The sequence below is a fragment of the Cavia porcellus genome, unplaced genomic scaffold (assembly GCF_034190915.1).
Source record: "Cavia porcellus strain 051 isolate PalLab524CR breed Dunkin Hartley unplaced genomic scaffold, mCavPor4.1 scaffold_3, whole genome shotgun sequence".
NCBI lineage: Eukaryota > Metazoa > Chordata > Mammalia > Rodentia > Caviidae > Cavia > Cavia porcellus.
In genome coordinates this window covers 3,137,089-3,149,508 of record NW_026947486.1, presented here as the reverse complement: position 1 = coordinate 3,149,508, position 12,420 = coordinate 3,137,089, and positions in this window count along the sequence as shown.

Here is a 12,420-nt window from a genome sequence, read left to right as displayed (position 1 = left end):
TGGACACCTGGTTAAATATCGAGTTCCCTAAATGCTGTGTGTTTTACTTTGATCTCTGCTCACACTTTGCTCATCCAGTTAGAAACACAGGGCTCCAGGCCATAGGGTTCCAGGCCTAAACAAGAAAATTTCCATTCCGTTTTGGGAGTTCATGCGTCTCTCATAATTACTTTTTCCACAAATGTGTGCTTCAGGAGAGGCCCTGTCCAAATGTGGAGAGGCCCATTTTCATTCACTCACTTTTAGACTTTCTAAGATTTTCAGTTACTAGAGGTTTGCCCAGACTTGCCATTGTCAAGGGACAGTGCACTTCACTTGAAGTTGTGCAGTATTAATTCATGTGTCTCCGTGGAAATTCCACCAATGGGAAACTCTTGCTGTAGTCATCTCCAAGTGTTTCTGTGTAAGAAAATATAACTAACAAAGTATGTGGTTTCAAGCAGAATGAGGAAAGGAGGGATTATCTTTATTTCAGTGCAGGTTGACCTTTCAAAGAAACAGTAATTCCTATCAAATAGGAGGTAAAATCTTTTGTAAAGAGACATAGAGATGACACGCTCAACTTTATGTCACTTTTTTTAAAATGCCAGGGGCATTTGAGAAATTCTTGGATGCTGAATTGTCCCTTTTTGCAAATTTCTCTTAGGTAAGACACTCCAGCTTCTTTAAACCATGGTACAGTTCCTTCCCTGTAAAAAACCAAAGCAAAAAACAAAATAATTTAAAACAAAACCCATCAAATTACATTTGAGAGCACACAATTGCTCAGCAGGCCCACTATTCAAGAAGCTAGAGGTAGAGAATCCTCAGCCTTCAGCCCATGGCCTGAAGTTTTGTCTCTATCATGGCCCCTCAATTCCCTGGCATTTCCACATTAACTCATGAATCTTTACTCATTTCCTCTTCAAGTGCACAGGATCCAATATATTTGAACCCTGTTCACCTGGGCTGTAATCAATCAAGGACACACCAGAGGAAGGGCAACCACTCCCTTGCCTGGGGCCTTGGAGCTTATCACAATAGAAATGGACACCTGAACAAGGGGAGCCAAAACAAAGAGAGGCATATTCCTAAAGCCTGAAGCACAGAAGCTACCTATAGACCAGTAGTGGGATTTCACAAATTATGTAAGAATCTCTGTGCACATGGTTGTCATGGTCGCTCATGCCTATAATCCCAGCAATCTGGGGGCTGAGGTGGATGGATCCTTGGGAGTTCCAGTCCATCTTGGGCTACGAATTTATCTCAAGGCCTCTTTCAACAACTACATAAGATGCTGTTTCCAAAAAGAGGACAACATTAAACTAGACACACTTGGTCTAGGTCCCTGGGTTCACTACATGAGTTGTGGAGTCTAAATATTCCATGCCATGAGAAAATACCTGGGATTTTTAGTGAAAGGGGCATTTGCATCCCTTTTCTAAGGATTTCCCTTTCACCATGTTACATTTGAATTCTGGGAAAACCTGCTGGTGATAAGGTATTGTGCTAATACCTCATGTTTAGTGTTCAGGGTTATGCTGGAATGGCTGCAGCCCTCCTTGAAATAGCGATTGCAGACAAGTGAACCCCGAGGAAGCTGGATAGTTGAAGCAGGCACTCCAAATATTCATGCACTGCAAGGATTCACTTTTATTTTGGGTCTTATCTTCGGTTTGAGGCTTTCAGTGCTAACTGATACTACCATGGTGGCAGTAATCCAGCAGAGATTGCATGTATGGTTTGCAGGTTTGCTTCCCAAGCCACCAGAGACTTGGCAGAACCCAAATCATTGTGGCATTTTCTTTCGTCCCTTGAAACCTTTGGCTTTCTAAGTTTGATAATTGAATAGACTGGGCTAGTCACCTTTGGACCCCATATACCACAAACAGAGCTAAAGACAGAACCAATTACTTCACTCCACTTGTGAAAATATGTCAAATTTGCTTGATCACCACATCTTCAAAGAAAATTCTGAGGCAACTTAGAGAGCTGAATCAAATACTGCATGATTGGAATGGCTGTGGTTGTATGAGGTGGAAAGCTGCAGAGTTGGGCTGAAACTGTTCACAGAAATCCACAGGCTTGTGGTTGCCAGGCAACCACACTGGGCTCAGATTGGCTGAACATCACTGTGAGGGGGATTTTAGGCTCTATCTTTGAAAATTTAAAAGACTGGGGTAGTCAAGTTTAGAACCCATAGACCTCAGACATACCAAAAGGTTTTACAATGACTTCCCTACACTTCTCAAAATATGTCAAATTTTCTTGATCACTACAACTGTAAAAAAAAAATTCGGAGGCAAAATAGAGAGGCTAATCAAATACTGCATGATTGGAATGGCTGTGGTTGTATGAGGTGGAAAGCTGCAGAGTTGGGCTGAAACAGTTCACAGAAATCCACAAGCTTGTGGTTGTCAGGCAACCACAATGGGCTGTGATTGGCTGAGCACCATTGTGAGCTGGACTTTAGGCTCTAGGATACAAGTGTGCAGTAGGAGTCCTGAGTCACAATGCTGGGCGTTGCCATGGAGACCTCTGTGGCACAGAGGACCTTGTAGGGCAACATTTAAATAGGATGAATATTCTTGGCCTGGTATGCCACCATATTCTCTCTGAAGGCTTCACTGCTCAGAATTTGTGGATGGAAATGCTAGCCAATCTACACATGGATGTACTTTCAATGGGATATGAAATATGCCAGGGCCTGGCAGATGATCTCTGCCATGTCCTATCCTTGAGCATACGCTTTTCCCTTGTCATGTCTGTCATTTGGCTGATTCCTGTTCCCTAAGCTATTCAGTCAAGACTTGCTGGCATCATTCACCTGCAGTATAAGAGCTTTCTGTGAAATTTCTCAGCAAAAATCCTCTGCAAGTACATAGCTTTGGATATGAGAGACAGTGGTGGAAGTTGAATTTCAAGGGCAGATATTTGAAAACAATGAAACAAGCCCCGAATAAGATCTTTACATGTTTCCCAGATGAATATGTTTGGAAATACGGGGGAAGATGGAGACCAAGGCTGAGAAGAGTGCACACCCATTTCAAGGTACCAAAAGCAGGGAAACACATGGGAAATCAAGCGAGCTGGTTAATCTGATGTAAAAATCTTTGATGATGAAAGGAAAATTATATTCTCATGATGATTTAATCAGCCTGTAGAAGTGAAGTTCTCATGTTGGTTGTCCTTTGTGTGGCCTTCTGCATTGGGCAGTGGATGCAGGACAGGAGATCTTCAAATAAATCTGGTGGAACACAAAATACTGAAAAAAAAATTCAGCCTAAATCCTGTGTATTCCTTCCCTTTGAGAACATATATGGATAATGTATGAAGTTTCAAAAGAGAAAATGTCTATTGGGTCATGGTTTCAACAATGAAATGGTCACTTCACATAACATTTTGAATTTTGCTTTCACAGTTGCTCATGTACCGGGCCTGAGTAAAGCAGAATGCAGAGTAAGCCTCATCAATAGTTGTGCATTCCATAAGTGGTTTTAAAACCAGTGAAACCCTTTGGACTTAGTGTTTGTATTTAATTGGTTGATTGGTTTTTCAAATTGTTTGTTTTACTATTCTTAACTTTGTGAGTCAGGGAAGCCCTCACTCATAGTGATTTCGACCTCTCCAAAAGCTCTGAAGTTATTCATGTAACAGCTATTACATGCTATAAGTTTCTCCTATTAAAACTTGAAAGACTAACAGACTCTGCTACTTTTCATCTAAATTCAGTGTTGGGCTAACTTCAGGGTTGGACTTTTTACAAGTCCTTTGAAATGTGTCCTCCTCTAGTCACTGGTCGTGCTGGAATTTACTTTCATGTGAAGACAGGATTTGAGCAAATTGACACAAGTACAGTTTGCCACTACTCTGGACACCTGGCTAAATATCGAGTTCCCTAAATGCTGCGTGTTTTACTTTGATCTCTGCTCACACTTTGCTCATCCAGTTAGAAACACAGGGTTCCAGGCCATAGCGTTCCAGGCCTAAACAAGAAAATTTCCATTCCTTTTTGGGAGTTCATGCGTCTCGCATAATTACTTTTTCCACAAATGTGTGCTTCAGGAGAGGCCCTGTCCAAATGTGGAGAGGCCCATTTTCATTCACTCACTTTTAGACTTTCTAAGATTTTCAGTTACTAGAGGTTTGCCCAGACTTGCCATTGTCATGGGACAGTGCACTTCACTTGAAGTTGTGCAGTGTTACTTCATGTGTCTCCGTGGAAATTCCACCAATGGGAAACTCTTGCTGTAGTCATCTCCAAGTGTTTCTGTGTAAGAAAATATAACTAACAAAGGATGTGGTTTCAAGCAGAATGAGGAAAGGAGGGATTATCTTTATTTCAGTGCAGGTTGACCTTTCAAAGAAACAGTAATTGCTATCAAATAGGCGGTAAAATCTTTTGTAAAGAGACATGGAGATGACACGCTCAACTTTATGTCACTTTTTTTAAAATGCCAGGGGTATTTGAGAAATTCTTGGCTGCTGAATTGTCCCTTTTTGCAAATTTCTCTTAGGTAAGACACTCCAGCTTCTTTAAACCATGGTACAGTTCCTTCCATGTAAAAAACCAAAGCAAAAAACAAAATAATTTAAAACAAAACCCATCAAATAACATTTGAGAGCACACAATTGCTCAGCAGGCCCACTATTCCAGAAGCTAGAGGTAGAGAATCCTCAGCCTTCGGCCCATGGCCTGAAGTTTTGTCTCTATCATGGCCCCTCAATTCCCTGGCATGTCCACATTAACTCATGAATCTTTACTCATTTCCTCATCAAATGCACAGGATCCAATATATTTGAACCCTGTTCACCTGGGCTGTAATCAATCAAGGACACACCAGAGGAAGAGCAACCACTCCCTTGCCTGGGGCCTTGGAACTTATCACAATAGAAATGGACACCTGAACAAGGGGAGCCAAAACAAAGAGAGGCATATTCCTAAAGCCTGAAGCACAGAAGCTACCTATAGACCAGTAGTGGGATTTCACAAATTATGTAAGAATCTCTGTGCACATGCTTGGCATGGTCGCTCATGCCTATAATCCCAGCAATCTGGGGGCTGAGGTGGATGGATCCTTGGGAGTTCCAGTCCATCTTGGGCTACGAATTTATCTCAAGGCCTCTTTCAACAACTACATAAGATGCTGTTTCCAAAAAGAGGACAACATTAAACTAGACACACTTGGTCTAGGTCCCTGGGTTCACTACATGAGTTGTGGAGTCTAAATATTCCATGCCATGAGAAAATACCTGGGATTTTTAGTGAAAGGGGCATTTGCATCCCTTTTCTAAGGATTTCCCTTTCACCATGTTACATTTGAATTCTGGGAAAACCTGCTGGTGATAAGGTATTGTGCTAGTACCTCATGTTTAGTGTTCAGGGTTATGCTGGAATGGCTGCAGCCCTCCTAGAAATAGCGATTGCAGACAAGTGAACCCCTAGGAAGCTGGATAGTTGAAGCAGGCACTCCAAATATTCATGCACTGCAAGGATTCACTTTCATTTTGGGTCTCATCTTCTGTTTGAGGCTTTCAGTGCTAACTGATACTACCATGGTGGCAGTAATCCAGCAGAGATTGCATGTATGGTTTGCAGGTTTGCTTCCCAAGCCACCAGAGACTTGGCAGAACCCAAATCATTGTGGCATTTTCTTTCGTCCCTTGAAACATTTGGCTTTCTAAGTTTGATAATTGAATAGACTGGGCTAGTCACCTTTGGACCCCATATACCACAAACAGAGCTAAAGACAGAGCCAATTTCTTCCCTCCACTTGTCAAAATATTTCAAATTTGCTTGATCACCACAACTTCCAAGAAAATTCTGAATCAACTTAGAGAGGTTAATCAAATACTGCGTGATTGGAATGGCTGTGGTTGTATGAGGTGGAAAGCTGCAGAGTTGGGCTGAAACTGTTCACAGAAATCCACAGGCTTGTGGTTGCCAGGCAACCACACTGGGCTCAGATTGGCTGAACATCACTGTGAGGGGGATTTTAGGCTCTAGCTTTGAAAATTTAAAAGACTGGTGTAGTCAAGTTTGGAACCCATAGACCTCAGACATACCAAAAGGTTTTCCAATGACTTCCCTCCACTTCTCAAAATATGTCAAATTTTGTTGATCACTACAACTGTAAAAAAAAAATTCGGAGGCAACATAGAGAGGCTAATCAAATACTGCATGATTGGAATGGCTGTGGTTGTATGAGGTGGAAAGCTGCAGAGTTGGGCTGAAACAGTTCACAGAAATCCACAAACTTGTGGTTGCCAGGCAACCACAATTTGCTGTGATTGGCTGAGCACCATTGTGAGCTGGACTTTAGGCTCTAGGATACAAGTGTGCAGTAGAAGTCCTGAGTCACAATGCTGGGCGTTGTCATGGAGACCTCAGTGGCACAGAGGACCTTGTAGGGCAAGATTTAAATAGGATGAATATTCTTGGCCTGGTATGCCACAATATTCTCTCTGAAGGCTTCACTGCTCAGAATTTGTGGATGGAAATGCTAGCCAATCTACACATGGATGTACTTTCAATGGGATATGAAATATGCCAGGGCCTGGCAGATGATCTCTGCCATGTCCTATCCTTGAGCATACGCTTTTCCCTTGTCATGTCTGTCATTTGGCTGAGTCCTGTTCCCTAAGCTATTCAGTCAAGACTTGCTGGCATCATTCACCTGCAGTATAAGAGCTTTCTGTGAAATTTCTCAGCAGAAATCCTCTGCAAGTACATAGCTTTGGATATGAGAGACAGTGGTGGAAGTTGAATTTCAAGGGCAGATATTTGAAAACAATGAAACAAGCCCCGAATAAGATCTTTACATGTTTCCCAGATGAATATGTTTGGAAATACGGGGGAAGATGGAGATCAAGGCTGAGAAGAGTGCACACCCATTTCAAGGTACAAAAACCAGGGAAAAACATGGGAAAGCAAGAGAGCTGGTTAATCTGATGTAAAAATCTTTGATGATGAAAGGAAAATTATATTCTCATGATGATTTAATCAGGCTGTAGAAGTGAAGTTCTCATGTTGGTTGTCCTATTTGTGGCCTTCTGCATTGGGCAGTGGATGCAGGCCAGGAGATCTTCAAATAAATCTGGTGGAACACAAAATACTGAAAAAAAAATTCAGCCTAAATCCTGTGTATTCCTTCCCTTTGAGAACATATATGGATAATGTACGAAGTTTCAAAAGAGAAAATGTCTATTGGGTCATGGTTTCAACAATGAAATGGTCACTTCACATAACATTTTGAATTTTGCTTTCACAGTTGCTCATGTACCGGGCCTGAGTAAAGCAGAATGCAGAGTAAGCCTCATCAATAGTTGTGCATTCCATAAGTGGTTTTAAAACCAGTGAAACCCTTTGGACTTAGTGTTTGTATTTAATTGGTTGATTGGTTTTTCAAATTGTTTGTTTTACTATTTTTAATTTTGTGAGTCAAGGAAGTCCTCACTCATAGTGATTTCGACCTCTCCAAAAGCTCTGAAATTATTCATGTTGAAAGGGTTAACTCCCTAACTCCCCAGAGCGGGGAATAAAAGGGTTAACTCCCTAACTCCCCAGAGCGGGGAATAAAAGGGTTAACTCTCTAACTCCCCAGAGCTATCAGAGCAGAGAAAAAAAAAAGAATGAATGCACCTGCAAGGTCGTTCTGTCTCAACAAGATAAGTAAGACAAGTAACTGTTCTGTTCTGGGCACATAGTGACTGGGCTAGGACCCCCAGTGTCCATGGTTACTCAACCCCAAACCCCTCCAATCAATTTCTGCCAAATCCTATGCTGCTCAAAATTAACCAATGCGATTTGCTTCTGTAAACTTGCTTGCCTCCCGCTTGTACCCTTAAAAACCCTACACAAATTCCCCTCGGGGCCCTCTGCACTTGTTTGCCTGGGGGACCCCATGCGCATGGAAATAAACTTTTTTCCCTCACCAAGAATTGAGTCCTTGGGGTCTCTTTCCCTGCGGCGTCGGCCCTAACATCTTGGAGGCCCCACCGAGATAGCACGTCCCCCGGAAGTGACCTCAACGGCTCTGTGGTGGGTGAGTACGACCGGTCGCTTCTTATTTTTACTCTGAGGATCAATCTACTGGTATTTTATGCTCCGAGTCAACCGGGCAATTTTTGTTACCTGTTTTTGTTATCTGTTCTCTGTTCTCTGGTGACCGGGGGACGCCCCACACGGTTTTCCGTGACTCACCGTCTGCGATAGGATTTTCCTATCGGTCTGGGGAATTTCATTCCCAATCTGTGGTCCTTCTGGGCCAGTCTGGGGAATTTCATTCCCAATCTGTGGTCCTTCTGGGCCAATCTGGGGAATTTCATTCCCAATCTGTGGTCCATCCGGGCCAATCTGGAGGCACCCCCTAAGGTGACTCGTTTGATGTAAAACTATTGCGTGAGAGTGAGGTGGCCGGCCTGTTTGTCCTGTATGTTGTGACTGTTGTGAACAGTTATTTGTTGTGTCGCGTGTACGCTAACCACTCTTTGTCTTCAGAACATCATGGGCCAGACGACATCGTCCCCATTGTCCCTCAGCCTCAACCATTGGTCGGAGGCTCGAGAGAGGGCTCACAATCTCTCCTTACAGGTTAAAAAAGTAAATGACAGACTTTCTGCTCGTCTGAGTGGCCCACATTCTCCGTGGGTTGGCTACCGGAGGGGACTTTCCACCTTCCCCTCATCTTAGCAGTTAAGAACATCATTTTCTGCCCTGGACGAGAGGGCCACCCCGACTGGATCGCCTACATCTTGGTATGACAGGACCTCAGGGAGGAGCCCCCACCGTGGGTAAAACCCTTCCTTCCTCCGCCCTCTCCTTGGTTGCCTATTTAAACTTGTTACTAACTTAGGGGCTTGTTGCCCATTTCTGTTGTAGGATCCATATGGCTTATTAGATTAAAGGTTCATGATAAAAAAAATTATTTCCTTTAGCTGACCAAACTATGCAAGAAGCTCCCTTTGTTTGTGTCTTTAATGTTGTGGCGCCTTGTTTAATATGTAAGACTTCAATTGATTACTTGCAACCTCAGCATGCCTTTTAAAAGGAGTATTTTTTTCTCTCTGGTAAAAATATAAACATGTGCACATATATATATATCTATGGTTGTTAAGAGCCATGTCAACTTTGCCAAGTAAAAACCAGGCGGTACTATATTTGAGCCAGTTAAAAGGTTACAGTTTTGTTTTTAAAATACAGCATTTTTATGAGGTAAAAAAAACATAAAATAAGTATGTTTTGGACTACTAAAAGGTGACTTCAAGGGTTTTGTTGAGAGTTTTGATGTTGTCTGAGAAGTGAAAAAAAAAAGGTAATTGACTGGTAATAGTAAAAAGAGGGACAAAGTGAGTGGTCTTCAAGTAAAGGTGTCTGGCTATGCCAGAATGTAAAAAAGGATCAAAGCTTAGTTTGAGAGGTATTATTGTAAGTTGTAAAAGGCTCAAGAGGATGTGAATTTTATTTGTCTTGGTTTATAGTACTACAAATAACAGGTTTGACAAAAAGTAAATGTGTTCAGAATTTGACAGTATTAGATCAGTTTTGGTAAAAGTATGCATAAGATTGTACTTTGCTGCAAAATGTTTCCATTAAAATGAGATTATAGGTGATACTACAAATAAGATACAAGTTCTTACATGTACTGTGAACATCTGGGAGATTATGCAGCACAATTTTGTTACCTGTAAAAAAGCCCTTTTTGTTAAGAATATAATTTTAGTAAAATGATGGCCTGCCACGTGACACCCTTAGACAAAAAACAGTGTGCCATCCAGATGAAGCCGGCTCTCTGATCCGGAATGCCAAAACCATGTTCTCCTTTTGTGCTACCCTGACTGGACATCCAGAGGTAAGGAGGTTTCCCAGTATCGCCAGTTGTTCTCTTTGTAACTCAGTCGGCCCCACATGTTAGACAAAAATTACAAAGGTTTGAGAGGTTTAAAAAAATGCCCCTCAGCCAGTTAATAGAGATAGCACAAAAAGGTCTTTAAAAACTAAAAAATTTACAAAAAGATAGTCAAGGTGTTATAAAAAAAAAACTTTTAAAAACAGACGAGAGTTTCTAGGGACAATTGGATACTGTAGGCTAAATTTTACTAAAATGCTTGCCTCTATATGACTCTCATAAGGGAAAAATTCAAAATTCGCTGAACTGGACTGATAAATGTAAACAGGCCTTCGAACAGCTCAAGCAGGCCTTGGCAGAGGCCCCAGCCCTGGGACTCCCTGACGTTACAAAGCCTTTCATCTTGTTCATAGATAAACTCAGGGACATTGCCAAAGGAGTCCTAACTCAGGACATTGGCCCTTAAAAGAGGCCTATAGCCTACCTCTCCAAAAGACTTAATCCAATAACAGGAGTATGGCCCCCTGCCTTAAAATACTAGCTACTGTGACAATGTTACTTAAGAAAACAAAAAAACACGCTTTGGGCAAGTAATTTCTGTGGTAACCTCTCACAGTTTAGAGACTCTTATCAAAACCCCTCCTAAAAAAGGCTCTCCAATGCCAAAATTCTACTGTCAAGCCCTGCTTCTAGACCCAGAGTCAATGATATTCAAGACTTCTTCAGCTTTAAACCCAGCCACCCTTATACCTGATGATGACCTAGAGGAACAAAGGACACCTCTCCATGAGTGTGCTGACATCCTCAAACTACAGCGGAACCTACAGGCTGATCTTACTGACCAGCTTTTGGAAAATGCCGACAACTGTTCGATGGAAGCAGCTTCATCCAGAACGGCAGAGACAGATGAGTGGCCGGGACAACAGTGACCACCAAAAAGGAGGTACTCTGGGTTAAAGGGTTAGAGCCTGGCACCTCTGCCCAAAAGGCGGAGCTCATTGCTTTGACTGATGTACTAAAACTAGCCACGAAAAAGAGGGTAAACATCTATACTGATAGTACATATGCTTTTGCTACTATACATATACATAGAGCCATCTATTAAGAGCGAGGTCTCTTAACCTTGGCCAGAGCTAAGATTAAAAAAAAAAAAAGAGGGCTCCACAAATCCTAAATTTGCTGGCAGCAGTCTGGCTGTCAGCAGATTGCTGCTATTCACCTGAGGAAACAATTTGGCAGATCAGGCCGCTAAAAGAGTAACAATCACATCAGAGAGGCCAACCAAAAAAAAGTAACTGCTCTGATGCGAGTCCCCCCGACCTTATCAGAACCAGTCTACACAAAAAAAAGACTACACTGGTTGTTGTGAGCCATCTAACGGATTCCAGTCCCTGTGACTAAAAGACAAGTACAAAATTTCTAAGAGCCACAGGACTGATCCAGAGTTTGAGACCCTGACAGAGGCCTGTTGTCTACCTTTCCAAGAGACTTGGTTCTGTGGCAACCAGATGGCCACCCTGTCTGCGGTGATTTCTTCAATGGCCCCCTCATAAAGGAGGCTTAAAAATTGACTTTTAGACACAAACTCTTAATTGTTTCCTCCTATTCACTGGAGACTCTCATCAAGGCCCCACCAGACTGATGGATGTCTAATTCCTGAGCCATACATTATCAGGCACTATTTCTAGAAACAACAGCTTCAAACTCGGCTACTTTGCTGCCTGAGGATGACCCCTCGTTGCCTCATTGATCATCTCATGAAACATCGACCTTATGTAGTTGATAAGCTACTGTCTAGAGTTCCATCCTACTTCTCTGATAAAAACAGTTATGTCTCTCAAGAGCCCATTTGCACTTAAAAAGACCAACATCTGGTAGCTCAACTTCCAAGAGATTCCGGGGGCTAATATCAAGCTAGCCCAGTCTGTAAACTTCAGATGCCCTCAGTGCCAATTGATAAATCTAAAAGTACTACAACAAATAAAAACCACTGGTTATCGTGGGACTATGCCTAAAAACACTAAAAAATAAATTTTACAAAAACAAAAAGCCTAAACTTCAAAAATATAAGTGTTTTCTACTTAGTCTGAGTCAGCTCTGATAACAGTTTCTCTGATTTGGTCTCCCTTTTTATCCGTGGGGTCCAACAATGGCCTGGCTTTTATAGCCTAGTAACTCAAATTAACCTAAGCTTTACAGATCAATTAAAAAAAAAAAAAACTCGATTGGGCTTACCAGCCTCAGAGTTCAAAAAAGGTAAAAAGATAAGTTAGATTTTAAAGACTATAATTGCTAATGGCCTTAAAAACTGGCAAAAACTGGGTGAGTCTCTTTTCCTTCTGCCTCTTTACATGCGTGATACACCCCCTATGTTGTAGATATTTCCTCTTTTGAGGTTTTATGTGAGGTTTCTAAAAATTAGCTAATTTAACTAATCAAGATCTTATTAAGTCTCCCCAGACTTTTCAGCTAGCTGTGACTTCCATCTACTGGTTACTTTGCTGCTGCCCACTACAGCTAAAGAGCCTAGACACCTGGACAAGCGACCTCACCGTAAATCTCTTGAGAGCGACCTCACCATAAATCTCTTAAG